Raw genomic sequence first — 10,027 nt, forward strand, 5'->3', positions numbered from 1 at the left:
CAATAGTAGACGCCTTGTTGAGGCTCACATCTTCAACGCCGGCCGCGCCGCTGGCCCGTTCTCCACTTTACAGGTGCTGAGGCTGGCCTCTGCCAGAATAGGCGCCTTGCTGCAAGTGTTGAGGCTGGCCTCCCCTAAAGTGGCTTGCTGCAAGTGCTCAGACTGCTGCTCTACAAAGAGATGCGGGGGATTTCAAGTCGATGAGAATAAGCTTGAGCAAGAATGGATTCAGTCCTCCATTGCTGGTATGCTGTCTTTTCCGGTCGCGTCCCAATATAGTCTTGTTTCCGTTCAGATATCACCCAAATTCGAACCGAAATTGTGGTGCTGAAAAAAAGCATAGGCGAGAGACAAACCAGTTAGAATGCCTTGAAATACATCATCATTTTGTTCATCCGGTGAAATTCCTTGTTAGTACCGTGATTTGAAACTGAAAACTGAAAGCAGAACAAAAAGCATCGATGGCTGACCTGCTCCCGCGCCGGCCGCCGATGGCTGCGAGCAAGCCGGCCGCGCCTCCGCCCCGCGTCCCACGTGCCTGGCGCACCCGCGAAAACTTCTCTTCCTGCGCCGGCCGCCACCCCACGTCCCTTACTGCGACCTCGTCAACCCCTGCTGCCTCCTACTGCCGCTCGTCGCCCTGGCCAGCGCTTCCCCCCGGCCGCGTGTGCTCCGCCCCTGCATGAATCATGCGCGACGCGCCACCCTTCTGCGACGCGTCGCTCCGCTGCCATGTCCTCTCCAGCGCGCCAGCAGCAGCTTCCTTCGCCCGCTCATCTCCTGCGCATGGCGTGGCGACCCACGCGCTCGCGTCCCAGGGCCAGCATGCCTGGCCTCCTCGTCCTCGCACTGTTGCCTCCGGTGCGAGCCCGCGGACCCGCCCGTCCTCGTCCTGCGCCCGTGCGTCCTCGGGGCTACGTCCTCTGGTCCCGCGCGAGGCTGCTGCCCGCCACCGGCTCCCGCGTGCGCCCCTGCAGCTCCCTCCTCTGGAACCGGCCAGCCGCTACCTCGAGCGAGCCTCGCTCTGTAGCTTTCCTCGACCTGAGTTGCCTCGCGCGTCCTGTGTCCGTCAGGACGCCACCCCCTTTGGACCCGCGACGACCTTCGCACCTGCAGCGTGCCGCCGTGAACGGCACCGCGCCCATGCTCCTCTCCTGTGCGCAAAGGCCGCGCCCCGCCGCTGGCGCCCCGCTCGTCGTGTTCGGCTGCGGACCGTGAGTCCCGCACCTCTGCCACTCCGGCCACACACGCGCCCAAGTCTGCCGCTTCGCCTGCTCCGCGCCCGGCGCCGGCTCGCGTTCCCATCACCGTTCCGCCGTCCTGCTCCTGCGCCCTCCGGCCGCTCCATATGCTCCACGCCAAGCTCCGGCTCGACACACCCCGCCGCTCCGCTCGCGCCTCCGACTCCCACGCCGCTCCGCCGACTCGGCGCGCGCGTCGTTGTCGACGCAGCCGTCTGCTCCGCCTTGATGCACCATCCAGCTCCTTCGCTCGCCGGTTCCGCCCCTTCAACGCGCCCGCCCGGCTCCGGCACCCTGCTCTGGATCATGGCCCGCCCACTCCTCTAGCGCCATGGTCAGCCGCTCGCCGGCGACCTCTAGAGATTGGTAGAGAGAAGGATCCCTCCACCGCTGCAAGCTGCAGCCAAGCCTTGGCAGGGCCATGGTTCTGCTCACCACCGCTGTGCCACGGCAACATTTTTTGTGAGGGAGAAAGATGAGAGCGGCGACTGCGATGGGAGGAAGAGAGGAAAAATGAGTTGGTCGGTTTGGGTTATCGATTTCTCTGATTTGCAACGCATTCTCCGGGACCAGATGGGTTTAACGTTTCCTTCTACCTCTCAGCGTGGAGTTGGATTGGAGATGATGTAACAAGGCTGATTCAGAGCTTTTATCGAACAGGTATACTTCCTCCTCATCTAAATGATACTCATATTGCTCTAATTCCAAAGAAGTTAGTGTGCCACTTGCCTGCTGACTTTAGACCAATTAGCTTATGCAATGTCATTTATAAGATCATCTCCAAGTCTCTTGCTAATCGCCTAAAAATGCATCTTCCTGATTATATCCACCCTACGCAACAAGCTTTTATCGAAGGTAGGCGTATTAGCAATAACATCATCATTGCTCAGGAAATTACTCACTCTTTCAATCTCAGTTCGTGGAATAGTCATGATTTTATGATAAAAATAGACTTGGCAAAAGCTTTTGACAGGGTGGAATGGCATTTCATAGCTGCTGCTCTAGAACGTAAAGGGCTCCATCCCCACTTCATAAATTTGGTCCACGCTTGCATCTCTACACCGTCTTTTTCTGTTATTATTAATGGTCAGTCTTATGCTCGGTTTAGTAGCAGCAGAGGCATTCGACAAGGTTGCCCTCTGTCTCCCTCTCTTTTTGTCCTTGCAGTTAATGAACTCTCATTGGCGCTCCAAGAAGCTTTGCAGGCCAACCACTTGACAGGTATATCTTTTGGACCACAGTGCCCTCCAATACACTCTTTGATGTTTGCAGATGATCTAATTGTTTGTGGAAAGGCAAACGTTCAAGAAGCTACTACTATTTCACATATTATTCGCCAGTTTTGCCAGGCCTCTGGACAAACTCCAAATTGGAGTAAATCTGCCATTATGTTTAGTAAAAAAGTTAACATGCAGGTCAAGAAGGACATAAAGCAAATCTTTCCGGTTCAGGATATTGATAGCAACACCATCCATTTAGGTCATCCTCTAATTCTCCCATCAAAAGACAGGTCTGCAGCTTACAATTTTATTTATGACAAGTTCAAATGCAAATTAAATGCGTGCAAGGCTAACAGAATGTCCCATGCGAGCTAGATTAACCTTGATAAAATCAGTTTTCTCTTCTATACTCGTATATTATATGTCGAACATACTTTTCTCCAGGAAGTTTTTATCTAAACTTACGGCCATCATCAGAAACTTCTGGTGGACAGGGGTTAGAGAAGAGTCTACTACAAGAAGCTTATGTCTTAGGGCTTGGGATGATATATGCACACAAAAGAAAGAAGGTGGTCTGGGCATTAGAAATTTACAGGCAATTAACCAAGGGCTCATTCTAACGGCGGCTTGGAGGCTTGCAAATGATCCCCAACATCATTTGGCGCAGATTCTCAAAGCCAAATATCACCCTGATACCTCTATTTGGCGAGCAAAACCAAACACACCGAAATCTGCTTTCTGGACAGCTATACTCAAGGTGAGGCCTCTTTTGTACTCTGCTGGTTTTTATCAACTCATTGATGGCTCTGTTTCCATCTGGAGTACCCCGTGGTTTTCGGGTTGGGAAACCATTTATGACAATCTTATTATCCAACAACCTCCCTATAATTATCCAGCTACAGTTAAAGATCTATGGTTACCCAACCAAAAAGCCTGGAATGTCCCTCTTATCGAAAGCCTATTCACTCCTCAAACTGCTAATAAAATTATCCAAACTCCTATAATCATAGTAGATGGGAAAGATACTCTTTGTTGGAAACTAACCCCTACAGGAGTGTGCTCGGCAAAAAGTGCTTATTACCATTGCAGGACACACTTGGTGCTCCCAGTCAACCAACGACCAAATGAAGTGCCGATTCAAATCAAAAACCTTCTTTTACAGGTTTGGAAATGCAAGAACATGGTGCCAAGAGTTCAGACTTTCGCTTGGAGGCTATTGAGAAGAGCACTTCCCACCGGAAAAAGGGCAGGTAAGTTCTCCATTCACATCAATGAGGAGTGCGCCAGGTGCGGCATGATCGAGGACGAAATGCATCTATTTTTCCTATGTTCTTTTTCTAAAGCAGCCTGGTTCAGCCACCCGTGGTACATTAGGTCTGAAGTACTTGCTTCTAATCATCGGTCTATTCCAGATTTGATTCAAGCCATGCTTACCTCTGGTCACCCTTTAGCTACACTCGAATATGTCTATACATTTTTATGGTGTCTGTGGAAGGCAAGGAATGACCAACTTTTTTGCAGGAAAGCTCATAAACCATATCAGGTGTTTGCTGCAACACAGGCTATATTACAGGAAACCAAACTAGAAGATCAAGCTCAAAACAGGCCGCCGCAAGATTTGGTTCAAAAGCGAGAAGAACACATACAAGCTTCCCCAACCCAAGACCAAATTAATGCTACAGAGTCGGCTACATCTCAGAATCAACTCATGAACCTTCAGGTGTTACCTACTCCAGGAACAACTGCTGCCGATCCGTGGAGCATCCCAGGTGCAAAGATCTTCATGGATGCTGCATGGATGGAACATTGCAGCTCTCCGTCATGTGCATGGCTTGGAATCTTTATTCAGCTTGAAGGAGCTCACCATTGTACTCGACTCCTCATCTCAGCGATTTCCCCACCAGCAACTTCAGCACTACAGGCAGAGACTTTTGGTCTGCTTCTCGCAGCCAACTTGGTGCACCATCTTCAACTCCAGAATGTTACCTTCTTCACAGACTGTGCGATTCTGGCAAAGGCAGCAGCGACTCGTAACATAATTGAAAACCCAGGGCATTGGCAGATTAGGCCACAACTTGCTACTCTCTTCACTGGGTCTTCCTTCCGTGGAGGGAAAATCTTTCACGTGCCCAGGTGTATGAACTTCAAAGCTCATTTCCAAGCAAAACTTGCTACTAGGATTAAGGACAAGCCTTTCTCTATCAGATGCATTTCTAGCACAGAAGAAAACACAACTTGCTCTTACAAAGATGTAATCTTGGACTTCAGCGATGCTTTGTGCACGCTTACCTCTGTAAAGTGTTGTTGAGCTTAATGAAAAACCTATATGTTCAAAAAAAAAAAAAAAAGATTTGCAACGCATCAGGAAGGTTCGGGTTCTCTATCTGTCATACCAAGCGGTGGAGGTGGGTCCAGCAGGCACCGCTTTGACCCAAACCACCGGGAGCAACCACATCTTTTTTTTTTTTTTTTTTTTTTGAACAAGGGAAGGGACCCGAAGGTCCCCGAAGCTGCATTAATCATAGGTGGTTACAGACCAAGTTACATACAGGACCGTAAACAATATTGAAAATACAATCCAGTCCTGGATATTAGCACAAGAGACCCTACAAAAGCTAGGAGAAAAGCAATCTGGTCCCTGGTCGTCACCGTAGAACAGATTCCACGAACAGCCGTCTTCCTCACCACCGGGGAACATGCCACTTGGGGAGAAGAGGACGATGGGCGCTGCCGAGGAGTCAAGGAAGGGCCTCCCCAGTCGGAGGTTGAACAGACGCCTCCATGGCATCCTGAAATCGAAGATGGTCGCCATTCGACCATAAGGAGCAGGGGCGAGGCAGAGATTGCCAGCATAAGTCCTCTGCTGATTGATTCTTCGAGGAAGTCGCCACTTCGACGGCGCCGGGCGATGCCGACCTTCGGCATAGATCGATGGCCCAAGGACCACCGTAGTAGAGCTCACGTCTGCAGCTTCAATATTTCCCCGCCATCTTCCACGCCTGCCCCACATAGAGCCCAACTCTTCCTCCCCCTCGCCTCCAAGGCCGGCCAAGCGGAGGAGCTCGACTCCGAGTTCACCAGAGTGGACATGGCCGCACTTATTGATGGAGCCCGTACAATCAACTTCCTCCATCGCCTTCCTCCATGGAAGCTTGACGAAGAAGGTCGAGGACGACCGCCTGGTGCCGCGCGAAGCCACCAGAACGGAAAAACTCCAGATGCGCACCTTATTTGGAGAGATGCACGAGCTCCTCATCCTCCCTTGCAGCGTCGCCTGCCACCAGCGACTTGCAGCGAGGCGGAGGACGCCCATGGCGCAACGGATCTGGTCGCCTAGAACCGTTGACCTACCCTCAAGATCCATATAGGTAAAAACTAGACTAAAACTACAGCTAAAACTAGATCCGGCACCATTCCTTTGCCAGCTCTGCACGGCAACGCCGGCAAGAGCGGCTCCGGTCCGGCCCGGTGGCGGAGAAGAAAGGACCAGGCGAGGTCTTCGGGGGAGAGCGAGGGGGAGGGGAAAAGAAAGAGCGTGGGGAGCAACCACATCAATATAGGGAAACCGGTAACCGGTTGCCCACCAGGTTAAAAAAAAAAGGAAACAGAAAATAACCATGCCTAGACCAGGTAAGAAAGAGAAGAAGAGAACGTAGGTGTCTCTACCTAATTGGAGATAAATATCCCGTGAATTGTAGCCAAGCAAAGAGGAGCCCTCTAAATCAGCTAGCTTTTATATAGGTTATAATTTATAGTATTGTAATTGTTCACACTCTTTTCTATATTTGATTAAACTTAGTAAGCAGTGACTTTTCGACTTTATACGTCATGTACTTGAGAAGAGCGAGTAAGGTTGATATGAGAACGTCCAAGACAAGTGCATGGTGAGTTGGGGACAGCTCCTTGTGTTTTTCAAGAGGCCCCCCTTTCTTTTCACCAAACAAGTCTCGCCTTGTCGATTTCCATTAAAAAACTGCCACTGTTATCATACAAGTAAAATAAAATAAGGCATCTAAAAGAGAAAAAGCATACCAGGTCTAGCTAGGTTGTACTTAGTACATGGTTTTCGAGCCAGTGGGGATAACCAAAAGGAAGACGAAACATGTCAACAACAACACCTTTTCCACTAGAAGCACAAAGACCATGCAACAAAAATCACCACATCTATGACTAGGTTAAGTAAATTGGCAAATGTTAGAACCTTTAAGCCTCCTTACAACCAGTAATAACGCCAAGTCGATCGTATAGGGGAGTCGGCACTAGTTGCCACGTATGGGGGCGTCTTCCCCCAGCAGTGCCCCAATAGAATTTTAAAATTTGAAACAGAAATTCCAATCTAATTCATATTTCATTTTATATTACAAATTTTAATGAAATTTGACTAAAATTTAAACTAAACTAAAATCTGAAATAATCGCCGCGGTTCTAGAACTAGGGGTAGGCCTCCTCGTCCTTCACGTGGCAACTAGGGTCGGTGCCGCTAGTTCATGCGCCACCGACTCTTCCCACGCTACTGTTGGTGCCTGCTTCAACGTCGCATTCAAGGTCGAGGAAGTTCATGTGTCGCACGCCGACCACTCAATGCTGACAAAAATTGGTGTCGCTATTGCGCACAGATCGTTACGCGACTCCTCGAGGGCGAGCGTGAGCCATGGGATGTAATCGGGGTCTTCGGCGCCACACCGCAACACCTACTCCAGGTGTACACCTTCCATGGCTCCTCCTTGACCTTCTTCGTCAGGATCCCCGACTCCTTCTTGGGACGGTGGAAGCTAATCCGTTCGTGCGGCGGTTGACGGTTGCTGCACCGGCTCAAGGAACACAATAATGCCGCCACGCGGAGATGTCCACTTCCTTCACCTCGAGCTTCGGAACAAATAAGGTGAGTGTGGGACCATTGGCAACTAGGGTGCCATGGACCTACGGTTGTTGGGCCCATAGTGACAGCCCGGAAGCAATCACTCAAGGAGGTTGCTCCCGAGTGAGGCTCCACGAGGCGTAAAACCCTCTTGGAGACATCAAGCCGGAGCGGAAGACGGGCCTGGGAAGGAACTCCCTCTCGGAGGTACCCGAGCTACCAACCACCCGCGACCAGAGGGCGCCTTGGGAGGGATAAGAACCGACCAAGGGGACATTGGATTCCATCCTCACAAGACTAGCAACAAGGACATGAGTAGCAGGCTCCAAAAGCTACAAGACAAGCCGGACAGGCGTCGCGCACGTCGTGCTTAGCTCAAAAGCTCCATCCCAAGGAGGCGAGATGCCTTTGCCACTTTGGTGCTAAAGCGGGCTCGACGAGGACTAGAGCGCCAAGACCCTTTCCTTGCCACTTTGGTGCAAGGGCGGGTGGACGGCACAAGCGGCCACAAGAGGCATCATCAGCAACCTTACACTACAAGAAAAGTTCTGATAGACAACGTCCCAAAATCGTCAACTAAGGGGCATTTTTCGTCGCCTATGGGCCTAACCCGACGATATGGGTTCTGTTGTCGAAACTGCGTCAGGCAAAGTCCAACGACGATTTTTTCGGTCCGTCGCGCTTGGGCGCCCTTCCGCCACGGAAAATCGGACCGTTGCGCAAGTGTTTTCGGGAGCCCGTTGACCGCCGACGTCATGCAAGCCGACACGTGGCGGACGCCGTTAACCGCGGCTAACGGCGTTAACCGGCTGAAACCCCGTGGTAGATGGTAGGCCCACACGAGGCACCGCCACGTCTTAAGCGGGCCGGGCCAGATGACATAGTTTGACCGGTCAACTATATAGCTGGGCTGGTCCATTAGTTACGTGGGCCGGGCCTAACCTCTAAGGTTGACTGGTCAAAACTTAAATGGGCCGGCCCATTTAACATGTGGGGTCCACCTTACGGCAACTGGGCCGGCCCAAGAAGCAAGTGGGCCGGGCCACAAGACACGGTGGGTCCCACTTTCTGTTAAAGGGCCGGCCCATTTAGTGTGTGGGGTCCACCATATAGCAAGTGGGCCGGCCCAACAAGCTAGTGGGCCGGGCCAAAAGCACAGGTGGGTCCCACTTTCCGGTTAAAGGGCCGGCCCATTTAGTATGTGGGGTCCACCATATAGCAAGTGGGCCGGCCCAACAAAATAGTGGGCCGGGCCAAAACACGTGTGGTTCCCACTTTCCTGTTAAAGGGCCGGCCCATTTAGTATGTGGGGTCCACCATATAGCAAGTGGGTCGGCCCAACAAGATAGTGGGCGGGCCAAAAACACAGGTGGGTCCCACTTTCCTGTTAAAGGGCCGGCCCATTTAGTATGTGGGGTCCACCATATAGCAAGTGGGCCGGCCCAACAAGATAGTGGGCCGGGCCAAAAACACAGGTGGGTCCCACCTTCCACTTAAAGGGCCGGCCCATTTACCATGTGGGACCACCATATAGCAAGTGGGCCGGCCCAACAAGATAGTGGGCCGGGCCAAAAACACAGGTGGGTCCCACTTTCCTGTTAAAGGGCCGGCCCAACTAGTATGTGGGGTCCACCATATAGCAAGTGGGCCGGCCCAACAAGATAGTGGGCCGGGCCAAAACACTGGTGGGTCCCACTTTCCTCTTAAAGGGCCGGCCCATTTAGTATGTGGGGTCCACCACAAAAGCAAATGGGCTGGCCCAACTAGTTAGTGGGCCGGCCCAGTAGTTGGTGGGGTCCACCTTAAAGCAAGTGGGCCAGCCCAATTAGTGTGTGGGGTCCACCGTAAATCAAATGGGCTGGCCCAAGAAGTAAGTGGGCCAGCCCGTTTAGTTGCTGTTTATATGCCGGCATAATATGCGCTTTAGGATTTTGCGGGCAGGCACATATGTGATTTCGCTTAATTGGGCCGTTTAAGGGATGGGAATTCGTGATTTAGATGCTGAGAATATTTACGCAGCATTGATTTACGTCGGATAGCCTCACTTACCACAAGCACCAAAGAAAAAATGCGCGAAAGAACTATAAAAACTAACTAAATATTACATCAGCTGCAAGGCATTGAAAAAATATTACAGAACCCGGAGAAATTGAATGGTAATTAAACCTAGCAATACAATGAAGCGATCCGGCAATCTTTTAAGTTGTCCATGCAGCACCTATATCTGAAACAAAGACATTACAAGTTAAGACAGCAACAATGGAAAGGCAAAGACACTACAATATTGTTTGGCAAAGAATTTGGAACTCATCATTTCGTCGTTATAACAAGATCATTGTAATGCGCACAATAAGCAAACAAAGAGTGCATGCCGCATACCAACAGCCAATATAACAAGCATGTTAGAATGAAACAAACAGACTTACTACTCGTCGAGTCCCATGCAAACCAACATGTTCGGGGAGTACAAAATTGGCATGAACAACATAGTAGCAGGCTATAAATTTTGTAACAACGACCGAGCAAGATGAAGTTATGATGGCTACATCTACGGAGCGGGGAATGTAAACCAAAAATAGAAGTTACGATGGCAAAAGCTAAAGAGGAGGGAATGTGAACCAACATGTGCCAAGTGCAATTACTTCACTTTGGCCGTGAACTAAATAATACTCCCGAACTTATAGTGAAGGGGATGCAAATCAAGATGT

The 10,027-nt window shown here is 50.8% G+C and overlaps 1 long non-coding RNA gene across 1 annotated transcript; it reads left to right on the plus strand.

The window, feature by feature from the left end:
• Positions 1–2,868: 2,868 nt before the first annotated feature.
• Positions 2,869–4,225, plus strand: LOC124677672. The gene is made up of 3 exons (XR_006994180.1): positions 2,869–3,218; positions 3,624–3,711; positions 3,983–4,225. It is a non-coding gene; the product is annotated as an uncharacterized LOC124677672 (long non-coding RNA).
• The last annotated feature ends 5,802 nt before the right edge of the window (positions 4,226–10,027 follow it).

This window comes from Lolium rigidum, chromosome 7 (assembly GCF_022539505.1).
Source record: "Lolium rigidum isolate FL_2022 chromosome 7, APGP_CSIRO_Lrig_0.1, whole genome shotgun sequence".
NCBI lineage: Eukaryota > Viridiplantae > Streptophyta > Magnoliopsida > Poales > Poaceae > Lolium > Lolium rigidum.